We start from the raw sequence: 14,197 nt of genomic DNA on the forward strand, positions 1-14,197 counted from the left end.
TAAAACTGCCATTTCTGTCTGGTTAATGGTGCAGCAGATCCTGCAGGGGGCGCTCTGGGGCCTCAGTGTTCAGGTCGGTTACAGTCTCATCTCCCAGACTCCTGAATCTTCTGGTTCCTTCCTGAAATGATTTCCTGCAATAAAATGTTGGCTGGAAATGAGCAGAAAACTGAGAAAAACCTGAAAAAGTTCAAATCTGACCTCAGAGTTTCACAGCTCAGATCACCATGGAAACAAAGAGAGGAAACATGGAAGGAAAGGAGTTTAATGTCACCTGGAAGGGGGCGGAGCCTCAGGAGAGTCCGGGGGCGGGGCCTCAGGTGGGTCAGCTCTAGTCAGGTTTGGATCAGAACCTGTTCCGACTCCATGCAGCAGCAGAGCAGAGTCTGGATCAGGTGAGTTTTCACTTCTTGTTTTCCTCTCTGGGTTTTCTCTCTGTGGAGGAACCAGAACCAGAACTCGGCCCGGTTCTCCTTCAGAACCAAGCTGCTGGCTTCATGGAGCTGTGGTTCTGGTCGGGTTCTGGTTTCCTGCTGATCAGAACCAACAAACTCTGACAGCAGATTTCTACAAACTCTCTTGAAGCTGCAGTTTCCAGTTGCTGAGCTGAACTGGTTCCAGTATCTTTACTGGTTCTGCTGCTCTTCCTCCTGATGTCAGAAACCTCTGACCTCAGAGACTCACATCTGGTTTTAGAGGAAGAATTGAGCAGAACCAGGAAAAACTGGTTTCCAGGATGAAACTGCAGATTCTGGTTCAGCTGCTGAAGAAAAGCTGAAAACTGAAATTCCAACTTTATTCCCAGTTGATCTGATTCTTTGCAGCAGCAGCCGGATCTTTCTGGAGAATCTCTTTAGACACTTTGTCTCCTGCAGAGCAACAAGCAGCCTCTGATGACATCACTAGAGGCCACCAATCAGAGGCCTTCAGGTCACATGATGGAGGTTTTTGTGTCCACACAATGAAAGGTCAATAGTTCATCTTTGTAAATCATGTCAGTGGTTTTATCGTGTCGGCGACACTTTAAGTTTTTTACCAACTTCCATAAAAATAGAAGAAGAAGAAAAAAGTGCAGATGAGCTTCGTCTGCAGAGGATTCTTCAGGTCAGAGGTCACATCTAATTAGAAACATTTCTCTCCTAGATTCATATGGAGGAAACTAGAAAGAACAAGAGACTCTGCAGCTGCAGCAGGAATGAGAAGCAAAGAATCTGGTTCAGCCTGTCAGTGGCGACGGGATTAAAACTTTCTGCAGTTTTTGCTGTCAGGAGTTTCCAGTTGGACATGGAGGTGAGAACGATTCATCTCAGCCGCTTCACTGAAGCTCAATGGGTTTTTCAGCTACAGTGCAGCTTGATGTTGCTTTAGTTTTTCATTCTGGTTTGAAGTTTTGCTTTTAAAACATCTTCTGTTCTCTGAGGCCACCAGCTGGAAACATGGAAGGAGAAAAATCTGAACATTGTGTGGATTAAATCCCTGGTTTTATTCCAGAATGTTACATGGAATAACAGGAACAGGATTAAATCATGTTCTGGTGGATGAAACTTAAATGTGAAGGAAATCAGAACAGGAGCAGCAGGAGTTCATCCTGCAGTCGGTGGGTTGCTGGTTCGATTCCCGCCCTCATCGTTTGTGTCCCTCCACAGTCGCTCCGTTTCCATCAACTATAAAAACTGAGAAATGTAACGGAATAAACCCACTGAGGGGTTTGGATGAAAGTTTTAGCGGTAGGATGAGGAGGTTTTTCAGCCAATCGAAACACTTTTTCACACCACGAGTCACGTGATCAACAGCCGGATGTTACTGCTGGGCGGAAACCAGGAAGACGGCAGGAAGTGTTTGGAGGATGATGGTTTGTTTTAGTTTTTTCTGGCTCCTCCAGAGCTTCACAGCATCAGGTGAGAAAAAGCTGAGAGTCGTTCCAACATGTTGAATCCACCGCTCTTCTGTCAAAATACAATTTCCCAAAACGCAGCACAGGTAGCCGCTCCACAGTAGGCGGGGCTTATCGCTCCAAGGCCTGAACGAGACGCTGACGTCTCCTCTGATTGGCTGATAGATGATGAGCGCTAGCGCCACCATGGCTGAGTTATGAGTTTGAACTTTCCATCCGTGTCTGCCATGAATATTAATGACTTTTCTCTGGAGATAAATTATTCACATGTGGTTTTAATTTCATTTCTTATTTCATGGAAACACTGCAACAGTGAAATTGTGTTTTTTTGACATTAGCAGAAAACAGACTGAGATTTGCTGACAGTTGTCATGGAAACCTCCCAGAGTGATGAAGACTCCTCCAGGCCTTCATCGCCGCAGCTCGTTCCGGCTGCTGCTGCAGCACCCAGACACCGGCGGCCCTCGGGGGCCCGGCGGTGGCAGCATCATGCCGCCGCCTCTCTGTGTTTCCTGCAGGAGAAGGAAGGCGGCGTCCTGCCGTCCTGGAGGATCTGCTGTTCTCCACCATGGCAGAGGGACAGGAGGACGTCCCAGCGTGAGTCTCCAGAGGACGGACACGGAGACGCCGTCCGCCTCGCCGTCTCTGCCTTCAGGCTCTGAAATCCACGGGGCGTCGGACCGGAGACCCTCGGCTCAAAGAGGTCAAGGAGACGCTGAAGGTCGCCATGGAGACGACCTCAGACGGAGCGCTGGACCGACTCCTCCTCAAGAAGTACGCTTTATTTATCTTTCTACTTTATGGCTTTAAACACTTTTCTCTTTTTATTGGCTTTTATTTTGATAGAAAAAGGTTTTATTACAAATTCAGATTCTTTTTTGTCATTATTATGAAAAGTTTTAGTTTTTAATTTGGTTTTTATCCAAAATAGTTTCATTATAATAAAACTAATTATAATTTTATGAGTTCTTTAAAATTCTTCAGAGTAAAAAGTCTTTTTATTTTTGAGAAGGCTATATTTATCTTAATAAAATAATGTTTTATATGTTGGAGCTTTTTACTTTCACTATGACCTTGAAAAGCATCAAAATGACTCACATCAACTGGGACCAGCTTCCCCTCAGCATGATGCTGCCTCCTCCATGTTTGGACCAGAGCTGTCCCCGTAGCGTTTCCATGGCGACAGCGTTTCTGCTGGTTTCACGTGCAGGCGTAGCAACAGGCCGACGACGAGGCGGTCACCGACCTCAGAACATTTTACGTTTCTATTTCAAATAGTTTCCAGACGTCGATCAGGATGTTGAAGATTTTCAGTTTTATTTTTCATCTGATCTGTTTGATGATCTGCAGGAACAGAAGAGAGAAAAATACTCTGAGTTCAAGTTAGAAGAGTTGAATTCAGCAGAAATATGAAGTACTAGTTTCATTTAAAAAGCTTTAAAGAGCATGTTAATGGGGCAAAATGTGATTTTATTCTGTTGTGGTGAAAAAACTTGAGCTAAAATGAGACATGATAGCAGCTCTATAGATTCAGAGCCAAACACTAAAACTTCCTCCGGATCTGTAGCATTAAATCCACTTCAGAACAGATCCAGACGTCCTGAGCAGATCCTCCAGAGAAAAGAAACACAAGATTTGAACTTGGATCATTTGTGACTCAGCTGCTTGGATGTGTGTTTGGCTTTGAAAGGTTTTGTTGTGAAGCAGAAAGTTGATGAAGTTCACAGTGAAGACGACTTCAGTCCACCTGAAACCTGGTTTCACTCAAACCGTCTGATTCACTTTAAGGACGGGAAGTTTCTGATGCAACAGGAAGGAATAAAAGGTCAAAGTTGAAATGAAACAGAGATAAACTCCATGTTGCTCACAGATGTGATGGATCAGTTTGAACAGCTGTTGTTCCAGGAGAACAGTTTTGTTTTCCAGCTTTTGTTGACGGATGAAAATTTGCATTAGAAGATGAGATAATAACCGACTTTCTATGGTTTATTTGTGTGGATTTAAAGTCGTACAACTTTAAAGAAAAGCAGGAAAACCTTGAGGAGGAACCTGAGCAGCGTTCTGACAGACCAAACACTGAGAGGAACCAGAGTTTGCATCGTCAAAGTGACGACTGTGAAATCATCTGAATCTTGTGACTCGTTTCCCATCAAATCCCAGACAGGAGAAGCAAAGCCTCACGTCTCCAACATGAAGATGGAACAGGATGCAGGACTTCCACCGAGCGTCACGTCACTCACAGCAGATCAGGAGTCTGGCTCTTCACCTCCACACTACCTAAAACCTGGGACAGCGAGGGGTTAAAGGTCATCTCCAGCACCTATAATGTGCAACATTTCACTTCATATGAGAGCGTCTCAGTTTAGAGGCCAAAACCAGCCAAGAAGCTTCAGAGTTTTCCTGCAACGTAGCGCTGGTCTATTGGCCTCAGTGAGGCTGGTTTTACTGAAGATGTGTTCAGGGCAGCAGGAAAATTCAGCGCTAATACGGACGGGACCAACGACTCCACCTATGATGATGCTTGGATATAAGTTTATATGTTCAGATCTACATGAGATGAAACAGTCGATTTTCATCACATATCAGGACTTTCTCCATCGGTCACCCTGCCGTCTTTCTGGATTTATTCATTATTTACATCATCAGTGGAAATTGTTTAACCGGATGTTTATCTTTGTTTTAATTTAAAATGTTATAAAGTCAGATCAAGTCAGCTTACATTACTGTCGTTAAATAAGAGTCAATGCAGGATTTTATTCAGTCTGACCAGAAAAACGATCTTTAAGAGTTTAACACAGCAGCTTTATTTTATGATTTAAAACGGTTTTTATTATATATTTAACTCCAAACAGTGAATTGAAAAATGTCAGGATAATATATGAGTCAGTAAACTGTCAATATGACTCAGGAAGACTGTTAGTTTTTCTCTAAACTCCACATTAAGTGGATATTAAATGTAAATAATGCAGCATTATCAGGACTGTAGTTCCCACTATGGCCACCAGAGGGCGGAAATTCCCCGCTCTGAATATAGAGGTGAGTTTGTAGAGCTGCAGCTGGTTTCTGATTTCTGTTAAGTTGATCACGTTTATATCTTTATTATTATAAATATTAATATTATTATGGTCTGTCTAATAGACTGACAGCTAATTTAATATATAGATGTTTTATTTACGTACAGATAACTCATCTATATATCCTAAGTAAATTACATATTAATGTTTCCTGATGAAATTAATAACTGGTAAAGATGTTGAGTTTCCGCTTTAGAGTCAGGAGAAAATTTATGAAATATTTATTTTTTTCTAGAAAACAGTATAATTATAATTGTGCTTCAGAGCCCAATTATATAATTTATATAACATCCTAATAAAATTACACACTTATACTTTCTGATAATATAATAAACTAACGAGCTAAAATGTATTTACAGGAGAATTTAGTTCATTGTGTTTTACTTTGAAAGAACCCACAGGAAGTGCTTTTCACATATCAGCTCTCTAGCTTTACTCTGGTTGTTGTAGTTACACACTGAGTCCACTAGGGGGCAGAAGGCTAAGTTAGCAGTTAGCTAGTTTCCCGCTCCTGATAGGCTAATGAAGCCCTTGTTGCTTTCTTCGTGTTTCTGCTGTTTTATTTCTTAAATCTTCTTTCTACTTTAACATGAAATCAATGTTTTATCTGTCAGTGTGAACTAGAAGCAGCTCCACAGAGATGAAAACAGCCCGCAGAGACTCTGAGCGGAGCTAGCGATGCTAACGATGCTAACAGGCTCCAGCAGCAGCTTGTTTTACACACAAACTGATTATCAGCAGCTGCAAATTTAAACTCTGATGCTGAACAGCAGCGACTGTCCTTCAGTTCACTGATCATCACTCATTAATTTATTATTAAACTAGTATAAAGGACAAAGGAAATTAATAATCACTCATTAATTTATTATTAAACTAGTATAAAGGACAAAGGAAATTAATAATCACTCATTAATTTATTATTAAACTAGTATAAAGGACAAAGGAAATTAATAATCACTCATTAATTTATTATTAAACTAGTATAAAGGATTTAATGTGTAGTTACAGCGTGTGACCACAGGAGGGCGGTAGAGAGCGAGTCTCTTCCAAAAAATAAAAATAAAACTTAAATAATCTGTTTACTATATTGCTCAGATATTTTTTTAAAGCTTTTTTGACTTTTTAATTTTATTAATTGTCCTTTAGGTGGTTTTATCCAGCTTGATGCTCTGATCTCAGCTGGTTGAAACTTATCACTAATAAATATGTTTTTCTTAATATTTGTAGCTTTTTGAGACTTTGATTCTCAAAATTACCCTCAGTTAATATTTCTAGGAGTTTTACAAAAATAAAATGTAAGTTGTGTTTTTTTCAGCTACATTTTCATCTAAAGTAATAGAAATTGTTACTTTCTAAGTAGTTGTTTTTCAATTTGTGTCTAATTTATTTTAATAATTAATCTCCATCTCTAATAACATACAAGTATGAAATATATAGATTATTATTCACAGGATTAAGTTAATATAGTTGTTGTCATTAGAAACTATTTAGTGAAAAGTTTAAAGTTTATCAGTTTTATGATGGTTGATTGAGTTCTTACTGCCCTCTGGTGGTGAACTATAATAACTACAGACATTCTTCATGTAAATTGTTTAACCGGATGTTTAACTTTATTATAATTTTAAATGTTATAAAGTTAGATCAAGTCAGCTTACATTACTGTCGTTAAAATAAGAGTCAATGCAGGATTTTACTCAGTAATCAGAAAAATTGTCCTGTAAGAGTTTAACACAGCAGCTTTATTTTATGATTTAAAACAGTTTTATTACATATATAACTCCAAACAGTGAATTGAAAAATGTCAGGATAATATTTGAGTCAGTAAACTGTCAATATGACTCAGGAAGACTGTTAGTTTGTCTCTAAACTCCACATTAATTGGATATTAAATGTAAATAATGCAGCATTATCAGGGCTGTAGTTCCCACTATGGCCACCAGAGGGCGGAAATTCCCCGCTCTGAATATAGAGGTGAGTTTGTAGAGCTGCAGCTGGTTTCTGATTTCTGTTAAGTTGATCACGTTTATATCTTTCTTATTATAAATATTAATATTATTATGGTCTGTCTAATGGACTGACAGCTGATTTAATATATAGATGTTTTATTTACGTACATTATCTGCGTTTCCGGTTTTGTCAGAAGAATATTTATGAAATATTTATTTTTTCTTGAAAACAAAATAATTACGATAATTGTGCTTCAGAGCCCAATTATATAATTTAAATCATATCCTAAGAATATTACACACTTATGCTTTCTGATAATATAATAAACTAACGAGCTAAAATGTATTTTCAGGAGAATTTAGGTCATTGTGTTTTACTTTGAAAGAACCCAAAGGAAGTGCTTTTTACATATCAGCTCTCTAGCTTTACTCTGGTTGTTGTAGTTACACACTGAGTCCACTAGGGGGCAGAAGGCTAAGTTAGCAGTTAGCTAGTTTCCCGCTCCTGATCGGCTAATGAAGCCCTTGTTGCTTTCTTCGTGTTTCTGCTGTTTTATTTCTTAAATCTTCTTTCTACTTTAACATGAAATCAATGTTTTATCTGTCAGTGTGAACTAGAAGCAGCTCCACAGAGATGAAAACAGCCCGCAGAGACTCTGAGCGGAGCTAGCGATGCTAACGATGCTAACAGGCTCCAGCAGCAGCTGTGGCTCCTAAACTGGAGCTTCAGCTCCAACAGAGCTGAATCAAAGCTCTACAACTCTGGTTTAGACGATAAGATGCTGAGCTTCCGGTCTGAAGGTAGGAAAATATTTATGAAAAGTTAAATTATCCTGGAAACAGTCAGAATGATGTTGATGTTTGATGCTCCGACTGCAGCTTTTAATACAGGAAATGACTAAAGGTCACGACCTTGAGCATCTTTAATGGGATCTACTTCAAAAACTACAATTCTTAGATTTCAAACTAGGTGCAGATTATTTTACACTAAGGAAAGAATATTTAAAACCAAGTTTTTAGTCTTTTGATTCATAAAACTTCAGTCCAGGTTGATTTCAGGGCTTTTGATGTAACTGGACCACAATCATCTGGACCACAGTCACCACGTCCTCCATATAGGAAAAAGAGTGGTTTAAACTGTGTCAGAGGTCACTGAGGTCACGGAGAAGCTCCCTGGTTCAAGGTGTGGTTGAGCTTCATCCTTGCAGATGATTCTATATTTCTACTAAATGTAGAAATCAGTAAGGAGTTATTTTACAGAGAAGCTTCTTCAGGAAGTGGAGAGTTTGAGATCCAAATGCTGCTGGAGAAAAATCCGTCAGATGAATGTGAGGACAGCAGAGCTGCAGCCGACAACAGAGGAGTGGAGGAGAATCTGGGACCAACAAGGCTCCTGAAACCATGGAGGCCCAGAAACCACAAGAGGTGAACTGGAGAAAGATACTAGAAACATAAACTACAAACTATAATGAAGAGGTAAAAACCAGAGAGGTAACTAGTGGCTCGACTCCATGCAGAAAGATGATCATCAGGCAGTGAGAGGTTGTTTACCAACTCCTGGATTTTACCTGGATTTATGGTCAAAGTCTCACTAATCACAAACTTCAAGTATTCTGCTATTGGTGTAGAATAATCTTGACCACATTTTAAGAGTTTAAATATTTTATCTTTCAAACTTTAACAAACTAAAGATGCTCAAGGTGTAGAAACAATAGGAGGCTTTTTAGCCACTTCCTGAATTGGAAACTCAATTACAAGTCAACTTCTGTCAAATTCAAAATGTTTGCTGAGTTTATATGAAACACCAATTTATTCAGAAGAACCTGGACGGCCTGCTGTGACTTCCTGAAGGCTCCTTCAGTATAAAAGCTCCTCATCATGTTTGTTATCTGTTCTCCCAGTAAAATAATCGGTTTTTATTTCCTCCTCTGCGTCCAACCATGAATCAATCAATTATTCTGGAAACAGGAAGTGGAGTAGGCGTTGATGGTGTGACCCTGACCCGGTGGTGTGTTCTGTATATAAGACGTGTAAATATGTTCAGCTGTTAAACTGTTTTCCTGTAAAACTTTATTTCCTCTCTTATTTCTCTCTTCTGTTTGAACATGAAGCCGTTTGTACATATCAGAAGAGACACTGCCAGACTGAATGGACCGGTTCTGACCGGGCCGCAGTCAGAAGGGACCAATATTCAGGTGGCAGGAAGGGTTACCACAGCAACGACCTTCACCAGAACCAGTAAGACCTGCTGGGTGAAGTTCTGGTTCAAGATTTGGGTGAAACCTGAATATTCTCCCTGCTGATGCCACGTTTGAGGTGTGTGTGTGTCTCTGTGTGTGTGTGTGTGTCTGTGTGTGTGGGTGTGTGTGTGTCGGGGTGTGTGTGTGTGTGTGTGTCTTTCCGATGCAGATTGTTTCTGACTCATACTTGAAGAGTCCGGTTCTGTTTTTGTGCTGAAAGTTTGAAACAATCATGTTTTAGTTGTTTTTTCTCCCAAATCCAAACTTAAAAAAAAAGGAGGATCATTCCAGAATCGGGTCAGAACCGGCCAGTAGTCTGGTCAGAACCGGCCGGTAGTCGGGTCGATGGTGGCGGAGGAAGCACAAAGCGGCGGCGGCGGCGCGGTCCGAGCTGCAGCTCTTTGGATCATGTGACGTTTAGTTTCTTTCTGAATGTAACGTGTTTGTTCTGGTTCTTCTTCATGTGTTTTTATGCCGCTGCGCCACCAGCAGATATTTATTCACATCCAAATAAAAACTAAATATGAAAAACAATCTGCATTCCTCTTATTTAATTAGTCATAATTTCATTCAGGAATTAAGACAACTGCTTCTAAACGCTTCTGACTTTCCAGACGTTTTACTTTATTTTTTATATTTTCAAATGTTTTTTTAATATAAAAATTTAAAATGTAATTAGGGTTGGTTGTGTTTTAACTAAACCTTATTTCATTTTATTTTCCTCTATTTCCAACCAGGTGAGACTAAATTTCAAAAGTAAATTTTAATTTTTGTATTTCATGAATTTGCAGAGAAATAAAAGTTGAACTTTTCTCCTTCATTTGCAACAGAAACTGGACTAAAATCCTGGAAATATTTTGTGTTTTTACAGATTTCAAACTGAACACTGGATGGAAAATCAATATTTTCCTTCTAGTTTCAATGACCTTAAAAGTTCCCAACATGTGAGGACGAATAAAAAGTCCCAAGTTTCCCAGTGAAGAAGAAAAAGTGTTTCTGCAGATGAAGTGAAATGTGGAGTAAATTGTTCCAGATCTCCGCCGTTGTTGTTCTGAACATGTTGATTCATCAGCTCAGCTTGGACCTGTGGCTTCTGGATCTGAACTCTGACCTTTTTTCCTGGATTAGAGACGATTCTGAAGCCACGCCTTCAGTCGTCGCTGGCAACACCCCTTTTTCACCGAAATCCTCAGAAAACAGAAGACAAGTTTTAAAAAAAAAGTATTTTAGTGTAGATGAGCGAGTGGCGGAGAGAGCAGGAATACAGGCTGCTTATCTAAAGGTTGTTGGTTCGAGTCCAGCAGGGATCTTGTTGTGTTTTGACTCAAATAAAGGAAAAATTAAAGTAAAATTGGTCGAGTTCAGGACTCGAACCTGCAACCTGTGGACTCCCAGTCCACTTCTTATTCCTCTGAGCTGCTGCTCAATACAAAAAGTTATGATTTCCGCGTAAATTTGTCATAAAAAAATCACCACATTTTGACACTTTGTAAATTTTGGTGAAAAACCAGCCGAGGGAAGAAATGAGGCGAGGAAAAGTGCTGATGATTTGATCAGAGGACTGCTGGCTGCTTGGAGCTTCACTGCTTCACATTCTCTTCATCTTCATCTTCAGACCAAAGACTTTCCAGATTCTCTTCAGCGACTCTCGTTCAGCTCCGGCGGACCTTCGTCTGTTGGCCGCTAAATCCGCCAGCAGGACTCGGCTTCTCACACGCTGAAGCTTTATTTCTTCATCTTTACACACAAAGACTTTCTCTGGGCCTCGACCTCAGAGGGAACAGTTAAAGCCCGACGAGCCGAGCAGAGTCGCATTTTCTCCAAACAGGAGAGTTTCCAGAGTCTTCAGCAGTGATGAAGGTTAGTTAGACTAGTTAAAGCAGAGCTCTGCAGCCTGCAGCTCGTTAGGACTAAACATCACAAACTCAACTTTAAACAAGAAACAAAGAAGATTTGAACCATTTTCTGTTTTTACTGACATTTAGTTTTTAATTTTCACAATAAAATGACATTAAAATGTTTCAGTAACTAAATCTGATACAAATAAAAATCACATTTTCAATATTTGTCATTTAAACCTTTTTGTACAATATTAGAAATAAAAGATGCAAATAAACAAATAATTCAGTTTCTTTTTTAAATAAGAAAATAAACATTTAATGACAGAATTTCTTTATTGATCACTTGATCATTTCTAGGTTTTATCAATAGAGTGGAGGACTGACCTATTGATTATTTTATCAATTAATCAATTAATAATTGGTGATTAATAAGAGATTTTTATTTTTTACATAATTTGAACCTGGTGAAGCTAAAACTGCAGCTTAATGAGTTCTGAGTAAAAATATTTACAAACAGGATTTTATTTCATCTTAAATGTAAAATTATAGATTTTTTTGTTCAGTTTTGGTTTAATTACATCTGAATGTTTTTTTTCCAGCAAATTAACTTTTTGAGTGAATACTGAAGTTATTGATTAATCGATTACCAAATTAGCTGATTATTATTTTAATAATTGATTAATCTTCATTTTATTTACATTTATTTTTCTTGATATTAAAATAAAAACTAAATTCAAATATAAACATATAATAAAATGTAGAAAAAGTCAAAATAAAATATTTTGTCTTTAACAGTTAAAACAGATTAAATGAAGTAAATATTTAAAATGTGGTTTTGTGGCTCTGGACCCGTTTTATTAAACTGGAAAATAAAATAAAATAAAATAAAATGTCTCTAGATTGTAAAGGTTGCAGACGACTGGACTAAACAGAGGACCAGAACCAGAACCAGAACCAGGAGAAACGGCAGCAGATTGTCTTCAGTTCATCCTGAAACTCTGAACTGTGGAGAAAACAAGAACGAATTAATTGATCTGAAACAGAACCAGTTCAGTTCAGAACCGTTCATGTTCAAAGTTCTTTTCTTACTATCAAGTTCTCATAAACTGAGCAGAAAAAAGAAGAAATAAAAAAGAATCGTCACAAACTAACTGAGGAAAGAAAAACAGAAAATGTTACAAATGAGATGAATTTTTAATCTTAAATTAAGTTATTAATATATTGGTGTAAAGATTGGGATTTTGTGATGTTGCAACGTTTAAACATTAAAATAATTTCACTTTAAAAACTGAGGTGATTTTTAGGAAGGAAGGAAATGTGAATAAAAACTTAAATTGTTTAAATTGTTAATATCATAATTTAACTCTTCATCCCAATTTGACCAAATTTGATCACATTAAAAATTAAAAGTGGAATAAATTTCCTGTACAAAATCAATTTTGAAAAATATTTCTAAAAACATGAATGAAGTTGCAATAAAAAAATGTTTATTGTCTCCAAAACTCAGACACAAAACAAACAGGAATTGATATTAAATTTTAAATTTCATTTACAGAAACTCATTACAGGGAAAATTTAATACATAATTATGAAATTAATGTCAAATCTTTTGTGGGAGTGAAATAGAAAGTTATTTATTTCTATTATTTATTTGTAATTTACTTTTTTGAATGTAGAAGTGACGTCACAATTCTCACATTTTTACACACTCCAATAAAACACTGTGACTTTGACTAGTCCACACTTCATAGGGTGCAGAGTGAGGACTAGGACCCGGCCTACGGTGGTGTGCTCTTCGCTGACGTCATCATTGTGCGACTATTTAAGACGTGAGACATGCGCAGTTCTGTGATTGACTGTCTAATAAAGTAAGTGGTGTCTTTCCTCCTGGTTCAGCTGAATAGTGAGTAAAGTGACTTTCTCCGACTTTTCCTGCCTTAAGACGTCAAACGCGAACAAGAGGAAACTGCGACATTAATAATAAAACAGCTCGACTTTTCCCAACTCATAACCAGAACTTATAATCAAAGCTGAGAAGTCCGAGTGGCGCCATGTTGTCTTTATGAAGCAAGACAAAGCACAAAATTACACTTTTATTAAAGCGCAACTAACAACCTATATGGGTTCTAGATGTTTGGTCAGAATATGACACAAATAAATATGAAACCAATAACTTACCGAGCAAAGCGGATCGGTTTTAAATGAAATACAGAACCGCTGTTGATCTTCTTCTTCTTCTGGGTTTTACTGGCGGCTGGCAAACCAACTTCAGGTGCTTTTACCGCCACCTGCAGGACAATCATAGAAGCTCACCTTCAGAAGAGAAGCTGGAACCGGAAGTTGAGGATTAACATTAAAGTTTTTATTACTTCTTGTACTTTTATTTAATATTCTCGTTCAAGATACGTTTTTCTAACGTTAGAATACATGCAGGAAAAATAAAATAAATCTGACATGTATCATTATTTGAATGCAAAGATGTAAGTTTTTGTTGCAAGGTGAGGAGGAAGAGGAAGAGATGTGTGTGTGTGTGTGTGTGGGTGTGTGTGTGTGTGTGTGTGCGTGTGCGTGTGTGTGTGTGTGTGTGTAACCAGGGTAAAACTGCCTTAGTCCCACCTTTGCTACTTCATTGGTTAGAGTGACAGTCAGTCACACAGTGCAATCAGCCAATCACTGCACCTGAAGTAGGTTTTTCAGGCCTGCTCCAGTTTTCCCAATCAGCTGTGAGAGGGAGAGCTGGAGACAAAGGAGCTGCAGGTTTGTGCTGTCAAACAATTGGTTCTTTCTTTGTTTGTATGCACTTTTTTAAAAAAAAAACTCACAATATAAACCATGTAGATCTGAATATCCAGTGAGCTTGGAGCCATGAAGCTGCCATGCACTGATCTTTAAAAGGAATTGGTGAGTAGTGAACATGAATGTTTTGTTTGTTTGACATATTGATGGTGATAGCCAAATTGTGTGATCATCAAACACACAATCTAACTTTTAAATGCAATATATGTGTTTAAGATGATGTGATAAATGTTAAATATCTTTGTCTTAAATAATTGATTGTAGATATAATTGCATTTATTTATGTATAATTGCATTTATTTATGTGTACTACTGAACAAGTCTAGATAACTAGCAGGTCGGTAATTGACTGGTCCTGTTTATTTTAATACAGGCCAGGTGATTTCCCCTTTTTGGGGTTAAAGGA

The 14,197-nt window shown here is 38.1% G+C and overlaps 2 protein-coding genes across 3 annotated transcripts in view; both read left to right on the forward strand.

Annotated features, from left to right (window-relative positions):
• The window catches only part of LOC111607622 (NACHT, LRR and PYD domains-containing protein 3-like), a 392,536-nt gene that overhangs the window by 16,380 nt on the left and 361,959 nt on the right, over positions 1–14,197 (forward strand). The gene's annotated exons all lie outside the window — the stretch shown is intronic.
• Positions 1,556–14,197, forward strand: part of LOC102218939 (NACHT, LRR and PYD domains-containing protein 3-like) — a 39,014-nt gene continuing 26,372 nt past the window's right edge. Inside the window, exons 1-2 of one of the 2 annotated variants that reach the window (XM_023329666.1) lie at positions 1,556–1,898; positions 2,236–2,668. The gene's annotated coding sequence lies outside the window, so the exon portion shown is untranslated. Of the gene's footprint in view, positions 2,669–14,197 lie in introns of both variants that reach the window. The other variant, XM_023329667.1, reaches the window with a different exon arrangement.

The sequence above is a fragment of the Xiphophorus maculatus genome, chromosome 24 (genome assembly GCF_002775205.1).
Source record: "Xiphophorus maculatus strain JP 163 A chromosome 24, X_maculatus-5.0-male, whole genome shotgun sequence".
NCBI lineage: Eukaryota > Metazoa > Chordata > Actinopteri > Cyprinodontiformes > Poeciliidae > Xiphophorus > Xiphophorus maculatus.